This window comes from Thunnus maccoyii, chromosome 4 (genome assembly GCF_910596095.1).
Source record: "Thunnus maccoyii chromosome 4, fThuMac1.1, whole genome shotgun sequence".
Lineage (NCBI taxonomy): Eukaryota > Metazoa > Chordata > Actinopteri > Scombriformes > Scombridae > Thunnus > Thunnus maccoyii.
In genome coordinates, this window is record NC_056536.1 from 30,978,696 (window position 1) to 30,993,340 (window position 14,645).

The 14,645-nt window shown below is 39.5% G+C and overlaps 1 long non-coding RNA gene across 2 annotated transcripts in view; it reads left to right on the forward strand.

Annotated features, from left to right (window-relative positions):
* The first annotated feature begins 227 nt into the window (after positions 1-227).
* Positions 228-14,645, forward strand: part of LOC121895105 — a 53,631-nt gene continuing 39,213 nt past the window's right edge. For both annotated transcript variants that reach the window (XR_006095678.1, XR_006095679.1), the window contains exon 1: positions 228-286. This is a non-coding gene — a long non-coding RNA (uncharacterized LOC121895105). The remainder of the gene's footprint in view (positions 287-14,645) is intronic.

The following is a 14,645-nucleotide window of genomic DNA, read 5'->3' on the forward strand; positions in this document are numbered from 1 at the left end:
ACAGTAGTTAGTATATATAGTATCAATATATATTACGGAATTGTGTGCGTGTTGATATAAACTGTTTTTATATTTCCAACAGAAGATACTCCGGGCGGTTCGGCATGAACAGGCATCGCCACCACGGCTCAACAAAGAAAAGAGCTCCACCTGTAGAGACTTAACTTCACAGACGGAGCGGAGGGACGGAGGGACGGAGGGACGGGGGGACGGAGGGACGGAGGGACGGAGGGAGAGACGACGTGGTGGTGGAGGAGAGAAGGATGTGGAGAGGCACGGAGGGAAGGTAAATAATGACCAGAGCTGATAGTCCAAACAAGTTAAAAGCAAACAGAGGAAACTGTTTATTCCAACGAAGGCAAGGACAGTTTGTACAACCTGTCACCTGGAGCACTGATGCTGCTATTATTAGATACTCTGTGTGTGTGTGTGTGTGTGTGTGTGTGTGTGTGTGTGTGTGTGTGTGTGTGTGTGTGTGTGTGTGTGTGTGTGTGTGTGTGTTTTGCTGTTCCCTTGAGCAACAAGGGAAATGCCGTAAAAGTTTATCCAGACATGGACACAAATACCCTAATTTACATCTTTATGTCTATAAATGTTTAGATTTGTTTTGTTACTGTGAATATTTTTTGTAATTTCAATCATACGTGCTCCTTTATTTGTCGTTCTCTGACATTTACTGTACAGTAGTTTATATATCATCACATGCATTATGACTTTGTTCATCCATCACAATGAAGATCACATACTTTGGTGTGTTGATCTTCTTGTGAGAAGCTTGGTTATCAAACAGAAGCCTTTTCATACAACATTAGCATTATTCTTTCATATTATTCTTCTATATCTTTGATTGTTTGTTTCTGGTTTTGATTTTCTGATGGTTTATCTGTAGTTTTAGCAGTTGAATCTAGTGTCTCAGATGTTGTTTCCTTGTATAATTTGATTTAAAAAAAATTACACTTTTGCACCTGGATCTTTAAATCTTGAGTAATTTGCGGTACATCGGACATGATTTTCTTATTTGAGAGGTTATTATTTTGAGATATAGAGAGCCGAGGTCATGACATCATGTCCAGGCCTGCTCCTGGTCCTCCAGCTTCTGCAATCTCTCATTCAGCGTTTCTTTCCTCTGTGTTTATGAGAAAATGAAGCTTGTTCCTGAGGTTTACTTTCCATATTCCAGGACAAATCAGCATCCACTACAACACTTGCCTTTTAGATGTTGTTGTGAGCATATTAAACACTACAGCTCCCATGAAAATCTACCACAAATAGCAGAGCAGGTACCATAAAATTTACCAACACAATCTTCTGATGTCATTTTTTAAACTTAATCTCTTGAAATGTCTACAGTGTTCAGACCTCTCAGTCCAGCTGGTATCACACACATATCTGAACTAACAGCAACCCTACGACTGTTTGTGAAAGGCTGTGAAAAACCAGAAAGATTGAATAAAAAACTATGTTGCACCTTTTTTTAAAAAAACGGTAATTTCTTAAACTGACAGTCTGACTCTTGGGCTAACTCTCTCAACTTTTGGATTTTGGAGTCAGTTGATATTTAAAGGCAAAATAAAGCAGTGTATATCATTGTTTCCATATAAATCATTTAGAGTTTGCTCCATGCTCTTGGAAATATAGAAATATACAATATGAAAGAGATTTTGTAACCTACAAAAAGGATTAAAGGCCAAAAAAAGTAACTAAACCTTGGAGAAAAACACAAACTACCAGTATCAGAGTCATAAGGTCTCCATGGTGATTAATACGGTTATTATATTAATCTCCTGAAATGTTTTGTTGTCATAATGTGGATCAGATCATAAAGAGATGCAGACTTTAGTGGAGCAGGTAGACTAGTGATGAGCCGTTAGCGTGACGTGTCCTCAAGTCAAAGTCAACAACCCGATGGCCGCGTTTCGTTTGAATGACAACAGTTCAAACAGTCTGTATTTCATGTTAGCTTTAGATAAAAGTTGCTTTTTCTGGTAACAGGAACTCTCAAAATATTTGTTTTTGTGTTGAAATCTAAAACTGGATGATCTGGCGGCTGCTTTCCTGGAAGCGGTCGGTGATTTGTTTTTTACAGTTAAGGTTAGTTTTGAAAGACTTCCAGGTAGACTTTGCTGGTGTTGTTATTCTGTGCTGCTCTGGGTATTTGAGCATTAGCTGTATGATTAAAAGGCAAATGTAAATCTAAATTTTCATTTCATGCATCTCCGAGGAAAGTTTGATTAAAGCAACCACAACTGGTCTGGAAAATGAACTATATATGTGCGGATAAGATCTAAATATAAAAGAATAAATAGAGCTGAAGGTCATACAGTGTTGGATGTTGTGTATCTGTTGGATGTTACTGTCAGTGTGTTTAGATGCACTTAAGTAACCAGTTACAGTCGGCTTCCTCCAGTAAGCAAGTTTCTTCACAGTCTTGTAAACTGGTTATTGTAATCGTGGTAGCGGATCAGAGAAACCAGGTAGATACACACTGCATACGCTGATTTCTTGGTCATGTATACGCATAACCGGGTTTCTAACTGGCTTGTTACAAGGATGCGATGTTGGAGAAGATACTCTGAAAGCAAGTTGAACTACTGCAAAGCTTCCCTCAAGAGAAATATAGTTTGGTTAAATAAAATTACTTGGAAAAAGTAGTTCAAGCTACTTCATAAAAATTTTTTAACATCTGCAATGCAATACAAAATTATAACACACATGCTAACACAAGCAAGTAGCTTGTAGAAGTTTAAATAAGTCAGTTTCCACCATCAAAATGTTTAGTTAAATTTAGACACACTGACACAAAGAAACAAACACAAAAAGCGTCAGGAAGCAGCGTCTTCTGTCAATACATGTAAAATAAACATAAACAAACTACATCTGCAAAATAAAGGGAGAAATCTGTTTGCTGATCTGCTGCATGTACACATAAACTCCGATTACCTGTGTAACCTGGTTACCGTGGGTAACCTGGTTACTTAAGTGCATAAACACACACTCATTAACATCCTTTACATGGGTTTCTGATGTAGAAGAAGCTCAGCTGCTCCCTCGGTTATGTCACAGTTGAGTCAGTGTGGTATTTCATACATAGGTGATTTCTCTTCACACGCTGAGGCTGATTGATTCTCACACAGTGAAATGTTTTGAGCACAAAAATTCCCTGCAGATAACTGATAGCAGCTTATCTGTGAAATGCATCTCCAGCACTTACTGGAGGCACCAGTAACACTCCCAACATCAGTCCCAAAGTAGAATCTAACCTGAAGTGCAGTCTGCAAGCAGCAGGATGCAGTTTCCTCGTGTTGCTCTGTACTTCAACACAAATCAATCTTTGAACTGATTTAACAACTGATCAACTCTCAGCTTTGATCTGAAGCTGCTGCCATCCACAGAAAGATAAACGATGGAGTAAATGTTGCCTTTTTTATTCAGTCCCCTAATTCCAAGGGACAGGAATTCATTGGCCCTTGTTAAAAATGTCTTTAAATAAAGTCATAATTCATTTTTGGTGTCAAATAATTTGCAGTAAATGAGAGTCTGTCTTGAGCATCAGCAGACACTTGATATCTTCTCTGCTGATACTCCGTCACTGCAGCCAGCTTCACTTCAGTTTGGGGACTTTTTCTTTTTAGTCTGGTCTTCAGCAGTAAATAGATGTCAAACCAGAAACAAGAACTGTCCACTGGACTGTTATCCTGCTTCATTAAGGTCGGGATTATTCCTACCTCACCTTTTAAAACTGAAGGGATTATGAATGAAAACAAACACACTAGCAACCAGCAAGGATGCAAACAACCTCAGTGCTGTTCAGCCTGATGTGTTATGAACAGCACTGTAGCTCTGATACCAAAATAAACTGATGGAAAATGTAAAGACATGAACATGCAAATTAATGCTAAAAACAATAAAAAAAAACAATGCAAACTACAGTTCAGGCCTGCGTGGCAAAGCCAATGATACCTGATCTAGTTTTCTTACTTCCTAATTCCTCCTGAGTTGAATGATGAAATTAACTTTGATAAATTCTGATGAAAGTGCTTCAATATTTAAACGTAGGTCACAGCCTTTATGATCTGAATTTATCAAGATACATATTTTTCAGTGAAGGCAAATATCTCCATCTGAACTGGAGATTTCAACATGCAGTGTGTGTGTGTGTGTGTGTGTGTGTGTGTGTGTGTGTGTGTGTGTGTGTGTGTGTGTGTGTGTCCAGTGAAAAAGTCAAACACTGTAATTCTGGAAAAATCAAGAACACGACTTGAACCATTTCTTGTGTGACCGACTGTCTTTCATTCAGACGTTAAGTTTCCTGCTGTCGTGTTGTGCGAGTGTGACCTAAACACACACTTATATAAGCCCCGTCTGTAGGAAAGATGTAGGGGAAAGGTCACATCCGCCCACTGTTGATTCATCGTCCTATAGAGGATGAACCTCTCTCTCTCTCTCTCTCTCTCTCTCTCTCTCTCTCTCTCTCTCTCTCTCTCTCTCTCTCTCTCTCTCTCTCTCTCTCTCTCTCTCTCTCTCTCTCTCTCTCTCTCTCTCTCTCTCTCTCTCTCTCTCTCTCATGAGCACACATGATAATATGATTATCCCACTTTAAAGATGAAGAAAAAGGGACAGAATGTATTTTTTAAAGAATCTTTCCTGATTCAACCTTTCCATCCATCAGAAGATCTGAATGAAAGCATCAGCTGAGTACAAAGGAAGAAGACAGGAGAAAGGGAGAAGGAAGGAAGTAAAGAAGGAAGGAAACAAGGTAGGAAGGAAGTAAAAAAGGAAGGAGGGAAGTAAAGAAGGAATGAAAGGAGGAAACAGGAAGGAAGTAAAGCGGTAAAGAAGGAAGGAAATGAGGAAACAAGACAGGAAGGAAGGAAATAAAGAAGGAAGTAATTAAGGAAGGAAAGGAGGAAACAAGGAAAGAAAGGATGAAAGAAGGAAGGAAACAAGGAAGAAAGTAAAGAAAGAAGGAAGGAAACAAGTAAGGAATGAAAGAAAGAAGGGAGGAAAGGAGGAAACAAGAAAAAAAGTAAAGAAAGAAGGAAGTAATTAAGGAAGGAAAGGAGGAAACAAATAAGTAAAGAAAGAAAGAAGGAAACAAGGAAGAAAGTAAAGAAAGACAGAAAAAATGAAAGAAAGGATGAAAGAAAGAAGGAAACAAAGAAAGAATGTGTAAATACTACAATCACATGAGCATGCTGGACGGTTGACTGATGATAAACAAACACCCACCTGGAATCAGCTCTTCGCCCTCTTTTTTTTCTTAAAAGTTTTTACCTCAAACCGGCTAAAAAGCTCAAACTGGACTTCTGCAGAATCTTGCAGCTCTCAGACAGAAATGTGCAGGAAATGAACCCCACATCTGCTGGTCCCCCGGCGCTGGGAACAACCGTGCGGTCTTGGCTTTCATACGCGGCAGTGGGAGTGGCTCGTGTTATAGAGGGTCAAGTGGCATTCGAGTCAAAAGGTCAGCAGTAGTTTTTAGATCACGGATACAAGGCGGCTTATTTTAGCTCTGATACGACCTACATGACAGGAGGATGTAGGTCAGAGGTCACAGTGATGTAATTGGAGGGTCTCCCTCCGCTGGCATGACGCTGCAGAAGTTAAACACTTTTCATGTTAACTGATAATCACCAGAATGTGACGTTTCTGTCATAACCTGGACGCTCGTTGTTCTGGTGTTTCTACATTATCACACTATCAAACTGTGTGTGACAACTATGTTAAGTTTCTGCAGGTGGAAGTAAGGAAGGAACTAAGGAAGGGAAGAAGGAGGGAAACAAGGAAGAAAGGAAAGGAGGAAGTAAAGAAATTAAACACTTTTCATGTTAATTGATAATCACAAAAATGCTTGTTTCTGTCATAACCTGGACGCTCATTGCTGTGGTGTTTCGATCAAATCGTGTGTAACAATTCTTAAGTTTCTGTAGGTGGAAGTAAGGAAGTAAAGAAGGAAGGAAACAAGGAAGGAATGGAGGAAGTAAAGAAGTAAGGAAGGAAACGAGGAACTAAAGAAAGAAGGAAGGAAATGAAGAAGGAAGAAAACAAGGAAGGAAAGGAGGAAGTAAAGAAAAACACTTTTCATGTTAACTGATAATCACCAGAATGCTTGTTTCTGCCATAACCTGGACGCTCGTTGCTGTGGTGTTTCGATCAAATGTTTCTTTAGGTGGAAGTAAAGAAGGAGGGAAACAAGGAACGAAGTAAAGAAAGATGGAAAGAAGGAAAGGAAGGAGTAAGGAAGGAAACAAGGAAGTAAGGAAAGAAGGAAGGAAATAAAGAAAACACACTTTTCATGTCAATGGTAAATCACCAGAATGTTTGTTTCTGTCATAACCTGGACGATCATTGCTGTGTTGTTTCTTCACCACCAGTCGGTCAAACCGTGTGTAACGTCTCTCTTTGGACTGTCTATTGGTGCAGTTTAAGTTCCTGTAGGTCGTCCATTCATTCTTCTGAGGAAACTCCAAACAAATTGGAAACACAAAATGCAGCAGTGGAGAGCAGACCAGACTCTGGACGAGCCTCCCGGTTCAGTTCTACATACAGTATTTATGCCGCGTTCGCGTCATAACGGAGTTATCGTAATAAAGAGATTCTGACTTATAAACAGCAACTTTCACTTGTAATTACAACCAGGAAACCTGGTTTATTCTGAAGGTGCTGATGTACAAAAGCGCTTTATATAGCAGATCATGTCAGCCGAAGTCTGTCGTCATGGTGATTAAACTCAAATTTAATGGATATAGTGTCATGTTGGTGTTTTTAAACCATCACTGTAACCAACTCTGTAATCATACAACCGTCTTGAGTTGTTGTCACAAATGGTAAGGATGGTAAACTTTCCCATCTTTACCATCAATCCCGTATTTCATCATTCGTCATTATACTTATAAATATAATGCAATAACTGACTTTTTTTGGCAATTGGGGGCAGCAGAAACAACTAGTGAGCACAACACTGACATATCATCAGCTTTTAAGTTGATGTTGAAGTTGTTAGCAAACAGCAGTTACGGAGCAACATTATCTTTCATCTAGAGTCGTGTTTCTGTCCACCTGGTGAATTGAAGTCCAATATTCACTCTCTTTAAGCTGTTTTTGCTCTCTACCAACTCAAGCGTCTCTGATTGGATAAATTTAGTATAATTTGTTGCACCAGAGTGATAAAATCAAATTTTTCTGCAGGAAACAACCAAAACAGCCATTGAGAGCAATTTAACACTGATTTATGACATTCCCACACACACAGAGAACATATTATATTTTTCATTTAACCTTGACAAAAAGCTCTTTCTACCGTTCTACCGCAGCTCTGTCTCAAGTCTCTAATCCACTTACAGCGAAGAGAAATCTGCACTAGTTTACACTCAGCAGTTCTGCTCCTCAGCACCATTTAAAACATAATCTCACTGGATTATTTTGATAAGATTTGTGCTCTATTGTTATTCTGTGGGGAAGAATGACTCAAGGGGAGAGATTGCAGGTGGTGACGCATTGTGAAGTCACTTTGCATACTTTCATAACACTGAACAAAACCTGGTGACCTTGGATGCATCGGCCTGCTACATACAGATGTAGAACAAGACACAATGTTCATATAAGACCATTTTGGAGCTGTTGGAAGATGTGTTTTTCCTTTTTTTTTTGATGAAGGCTAGCTTTGTCCTCTTTTCCCTGCTGTCTTTATGCTAAGCTACGCTAAACAAGAACCACAAACGCAACCACTTGATGACACAGAATAGCTGAATATGCAGGCTGTAGTACAATTGGTTAGAGATGCACAATAATATCTGCGTGTCATCAGTATCGGCTGATAAAGGCTTTAAAATGAAATATCAGCATCAGCACGAAATGAATATTTCTGCTGATATGATGCTGTTTCACCCTGATGGCGCTCCGTGTGGATCCAACCGGAGCATCGAGCTGCGGTTTGATATTCAGGTTAAAGCGGGAGGAAGCAGCAGGTCTGTCGGGCGGCTGAGTGAAGTGCAGCCTGCAGAAGTAGGACCGGGACCGTCAGGGTTGAAAGAGTCCACGGAGGAGCTGCTCTGTTCAGTATCGCAGATAGGTAACACCTCGACTGGCAGGATGTACCACTCTGTTTGAAAAAAAATTCTTCTCCTTTTTGTTTATAAGGGCAGTTGGCAAACAGCGTATTAGGTGCATTACCTCCAGCTTCTGCTTCGGAGTGCGGACCAGAGATTAAATCCTACACATTAATCCTGTCTGTCTAATAAACTCTACCAAAAATACGCTGCTGGACCCACTTAGCAAGTTCATTAAAGTTTTAATGCTGAACTCCTGAACTCCAGTATGAAGTTCTTCCTTTATATATTGTCTTTCTTGATCATATTTCGTACATCTATGATTGCATGCTCATCCAGGTGGAAAAAAAATCTGTGAAAATGAGTCGGAAAATATCGGCAAAACATCCAATATCGTGCATCCCTACAATAGATGTGGGACGGTTTGTTCTTGTTACACAAGAATCTCAGCTGCTGCAGCTGTGAACGGCTCTTTCAACAGGACTCCCTGGTGATATAAGAGCAGTCTTTGCCCCGCAGCCTGTGAAACAACAAGTCTCTTATTAATCCATAGTAATGACATGGATGCCGAGGAGATTTGCATTGTCAGCCAACGGCTGAGTGATAAGGTTTTAGAAGGCAGAGAGTTTACAAAAACAAGCTGTAAATCCGCTGACTGCAGATTGAACTTCAGCTTCTGTTGGATCAAACCAAACAGTATCTGGTCATAAAGGCCTTTTAACATGCTTCACTTGTGGAGCATGAAGCCTTTTTCCTCTGCAGAGTAAACTTACCAAGTTACTAAACTTGCTTGCTGCACTTTCATTGGCAGAGTTGCTGTTGGAAATCAGTGAAACATTGCTAGATATCTTTTTTTCTTCCTTTTTATGATGGTTGGAGTGAAGAATGAATGCTGTAGTAAGAGGAGATGCCCAGATATGAAAACATGAGTTTTCAGTGGAGAATTCCTTTGAATATCAAACTCTCACTGCCTTGTAGGCTTAAAAAGTCTGCAGCTTGCCCTTTCATGGACGACCCCAGCTGCAGTCGGCTTGGATTCACAGCAGTTGCACTGGATTCCAACAGTGACCCAGTTTGTCAGTGGAAAATAGTGTGAAATTATCCCAAGGAACTCTGTAAACCACTCCTGCAGCGTATTCCAGTCATCTTCTGTCCATTCTTATACACATTTGTAACTAAATATAGCGAACTACACAGCTTGTTGCTAGCGTGATTAGCTGCTGTAATTAAAGTAAGCAAGTTTAGTTACAAGCAACTAGTGCAGCTCTAGGACAAAATAAAGTCAAACATCAGAAAGCATAACTTGTTTAACAGAACAATTATGACTCAAGACATAAATGAAAACACTTGACTGACACTTTAAGAAGCTGCAGCACAGTAGAACATTTCTTCAAGAACAGGGTTGGCGATTTTCTTTTTTTTTTGTTTATTGTCAACAAATCCCATTTTAAAAAAAGACCAAAACCAACAATAGTCTGTTTGTCAATATTCTGCATCTTTCCTACAGAATCTGTAGGATTATAAAGGATAAGTCTGCCAATTTTTAAAAAATATTTCTCTTTTTGTCAACAAATCTCATGTTTGGATCCAAGCCAACAGTGATACTGAAGGAGAGAACTGTGTGTGTGTGGCTGTACTACCAGTGCCGTGATGTGAACCATGGTGCGACTATGTTCAGCACATGTGTATTAATTTTCGTGACCAGCAAAAAAACGGATGAATGAGACTGATCACGGCTGATCAGCTGAAAACCGGCCGATCGATCGCTGCATCTCTAAATTCTGGCATTATGATGGATGTGTGGGATAAGTCAAAATAAACTGCAGTGTGTGTGTGTGTGTGTGTGTGTGTGTGTGTGTGTGTGTGTGTGTTTGTGTTCATGGTAATGAAGGAACAGGTCACCCATCATTGACATGTTTTTAATAGTTTTTGGACAACGGTGGTCTACGGCACAGAGGAATAACTTATAAAAGGCTTAATGAATTTCCAACAGTGAATTTATGGCAATAAGTAAAATACAGAATATCACCAGATTTAAAACTCAAGCTACCAGTGAGGTGAACCAGTATGCGACTTACACAATGTGGAAACGTGAAACCTCCCACACACACACACACACACTGAGAATGGACTTTACAGTGAAATATGAGACATCTTCTTTACAGCGGTTCAACTTTTTCAATGAGGGAAGAGGAGAAGATGCACTTTTAAGAACTTTTAATTAGTTATATTCGTAGTATTTTACTAGTTTTTTGTGTGAAAAAACTTAAACAGACACAAATTATTATTCAAGCAGAATATTTTTTTATGCGTCCAGAGTTTATTTTAAGGTTCATAGTTGTTTTCTTTGCAAAGTAGGTTTGGTTAAACTGGAGATTTGTTTCCGTCTTGTGTGAATGTTTGACAGTTACTCGCCCGTTTGGACTAACAGTGAGGAATTAAGATGGTGAGTAAAATGTTATCATAGCAGATAAGAGCAGTGGCCAAAAAAACAGGTTGTAAAAAAAAAACAAAACACAAAGTGAAACCTTAAAACAAAGTTAATCAGCAAAATATCTGTTGATCATCCGACTGTTCGAGTTCACTTTAAGGACTCTTTTAACATTTCAGGACGTGATAGTTTCAATATAACCACGATTATGATATTATGACTAACAGAATGTGGTAGATGTGATACTTTGGTATCTGCTGTAACTTGAGCCGGTTGAGAAATGAAGCTGCACTCAAGCCAAGAGTTTCCTGTACGAGTAAACGCCAAAACGCCAAAGGGCAAGCGATGAATGATTCGAATGAAACCCTAAACTTACTTAACCAAAATCTCTCACAGCTCCAGAGCTGCCACAGTGTTCAATCTGTTACTTTAAGAAGTCGATCGCTGTTATGGAGTCTAATTTTAGAAGCAAGAAACATGAAACGCAAAAGAAGAGCTGTTTACAAATGATCTGCTTCAAAATATTATTCATTTTGGAGGGAATACGACTTCATCTGAAGCGTATGTATACATCTTTTTTGAAATATTCAGATATTGTTGATTCATTTAAACTTTACTCTTTATATTCAGTTGACTCGACGCGTACTGTAACTTCCTTTCACTTCCTTTACTGTTCAAAAAATATTGTACTTCTTTATCTCTCCTCGCAAGCTCTACTTTGTGATCAAACTACTCGATAAGGAAGCAAATGAGGTTTGGATGATTCATGCAGCTTTTCTGTTCAAGTAGCACTCTCACAAGTTATACATAAGCTCTGTTCAAGTGTTTACTGTCAACAACAGGATGTTCACATGGGACCGAAATAACCGAGATCGAAGATCGTCAAAAGGACAGGTTCATTTTTCTGCCTACAGTTAAAATCAAGAAAGTAAACAAGGTATAAAACTTAAAGTCTTACCTTTTGTAATTTAGGCTTGTCAGATGTGATGCTTTTGAGGTTTTCACACCGTCCTGCAATTCATATTAAATCCAGAAAAACATAATGATCACAAGTCAAAAGTTGAGAGGAGTAACATTGTAAAAAAACAAAAAAAAAAAACAAACTGAGGCATGAGGAGCCAAACAGAGGGATGATGGATGGACGGACGGAGGGATGAAGGAGCATCAGGGGGCCAATCAGTTGCTTGTTGTTCTAGTTTTTCCTACTCAGCTGTGAAGTGTGTCTCCTCCCCTCTGCAGACACAAAACACACTCATACTGTAGTACACACCTCCCTGAACCTTTTTATTAGCAGAGGAGGACGACCTCTCCTATCTCTCTTCCCTCCCTCCTTCTCACTCAACCTATCTCTTCTTCTCTCCAGTCTTACCGTGTCTTAGATCAGGATTTAGACGCAGGACGCTGGCGCTTTACAGGAGCAAAGACGCAGCCACAAAAACTACTACTGTAACTACTGGCTTCATTATAAACCAAGATTCAAGTTTTTAATGTATAATTTTATTAGGTCAGAACATTTTGCTCCACAGGGAGTCAAATTAGATTGATAATAGCTTTTTGAGGGTGATACAGATGATATTTGAGAGCCAGTATTTGCTCTTTTAACACAACACATAACATACATTTATATAAACATACATAAACAAACAGTTTGAAAAGCTATTCCACCAGCTGTCCCTCCTACTCCCGTTCCAGTGTCACCCTTCTGCATCCAGGAGGATGATGTGAGAGCTACGTTCAAGAAGCTGAACATTAAAGCAGCAGGGTGAGACGGGATCGGTCCTGCTCTGCTGAGACACTGTGCAGCTCAACTGGCCTCAGTGTTTTCCAACGTATCTAACACCTCTCTAAGCCAGCGTACAGTCCCTCCGTGTTCCAAACTCTCATCCATCATTCCTGTAACAAAGTCCTCAAAGATCACCTGCCTGATCGACTTCAGACCAGTCGCGCTAACATTGTAGATTTGATTTATTGATTGGGACAGTGTGCGGTTTTAAACATTAAAGATGCACTGTGCCGGAGTTAGCTCGAAGCTAATTTGCATCCCCCACAATCAAAATGTACAACAACACAACAATGAACAGTACAAAGCAAAAAAAAAAAACACACTGAACACACCATACAAAGCTACACACAACAGCACATCACATACACCCACAATGTCAATTAGAAAGTAATAACTAATAACAAATTAACAACATCTGTGGTCATGAAAGCAAACCAACCGGTCTGTTGAGGATCTAGTCACACCCTGCAACACCTGCAATGTCAGGGACCAAGCAGTAAAACTCAAGAACACAAGGTGTATAAAGCAAAAATTAGTAATTTATTTACAACTTAATTTCAACTTTACAAATTATTTTTTTTTCCAATATACAAAAATAGAAAAAACTAGAAGAAAGTAATTTCAAAAAATAAGGCCCTTTAACTCAACTTGAGGTCAACTAAACAAACAGCAACATAACAGACCTGACAAATGACACATAAAGGGGGGGCAGGAATAAACAATTAATTCTATAACACAAATTAACCTTAATCTCAACAAAGATTTAAATCAAGAAACTATTTACAACCCAACTAACTATCAAAAGCAAGAAAAATAAACTGGATTAGTTAACTGGATCCCGAAAGGCAGACTCCCCTCTGGCACGCTCTGGTTGGCCCCTTCCACTTCCTGCCTGTGACAGTATAAGAGGCCATCTTTACCGACGTTGACTCTTTGGGCCAGAGGGAGGACTCGCCGGATCCAAAAGACAAATCAGGATTTAACACAAGCAAGAAATATTAAAGACAGAATGTTAGCTAAAATGCGTGCACTCAAATTATCCAACAAACTGTCAATAATAATGTGTGTGCTGTATGAAAACAAAAGACTATGTGTACTGTGATTATTTGAAATGTTTGTATGTTAAGTGTTAAAAACAGAAAACTACTAACACTTGCTCACATGTGGTTTGGCCACCACATGCAAATACCAAACACTTAAACACGCTGTTCATAGACTTCATTTCCCACTCTTTAAAAACTCTTTACCATAGTCTCGGACATGAACATTGACCCAGTCGTATGCCACTGGATTCAGACGGAGGGTGAAGGTTAATAACCTCTAACCTCACACCCTCGTACTCTCAGCTCAGGAGTTCCTCAGGGCTCTGTTCTCTCCCCACTGGCTCTTCTCACTGTACACCACCCGCTTTACATCCAAGGACAGTTCTGTAAAAACAATCAAACACGCAGACGATGCAACCACTGTAGGCCTCATATCCAACAACGATGATACACAGAACCGCATGGAGGTGAACCAAACTGTCACTTGGTGCACAAACAATGATCTCCTGATTAATACAGCCAAAACCCAGGAACTCATTAATGCATGCTGAAGCCTAAAATACTCATATAAATAAACGGAGACGCCATCACCGTCACTGATTCTTTTAAATTTCTCACAACGCACATTAGCAACAACGTGAAGTGGAAAACTAACACAAAGCACATTATTGCAAAAGCTCAACATTGACTTTACTTCCTGAGACAGCTTAAAAAATACAAGATAAAGTATCAACTTCTCACTCTGTTCTACTTAGTCATCATCACATCCTCTCTTAAATATGGTACGACAGCATGGACGGTCAAACACGTAAAAAACTACAGCGGATTGTCAACAAGGCATCTAAAATCATAGTCAACCCTGTGATGAATCTCTACATAGATGCAGAGTCTCTGGCACAACTTCACCTACTTCCAAGGTGCACGGAGAAGGGAAAGAAGTCTAAAACACATTACAAACACCATTTAAATAAAGTAAGTTGGGTATGAAAAAAGGTTAAAAAAAAAAAAGTTAAAAAATATAAAAGACAACCAATCATATACATCCAGACGTGACCCTGATGAAGGCCAGAAGCCAAAACGCGTCGGTCAACTAATAAAGTTGTTCTTCATACTGCAAGTGTTGCTGGAGTTCTCATCTCTCTATGAATCTCTACATATTCACTGAACTGTAAAGCGAGAGAAGAAGATCATCTCTGACCCCTCGAATCCTGCTCATCACCTCCTCCAGCTCCTTCCTTCAGAGAGCTGCTACAGGTCTCCGTCCACCAGGATGAAACGCTTCACTAACGGCTGTTTTCCCTTTGAATCCTCCCTGCAGCCTCCTCCTCACCATGCACATA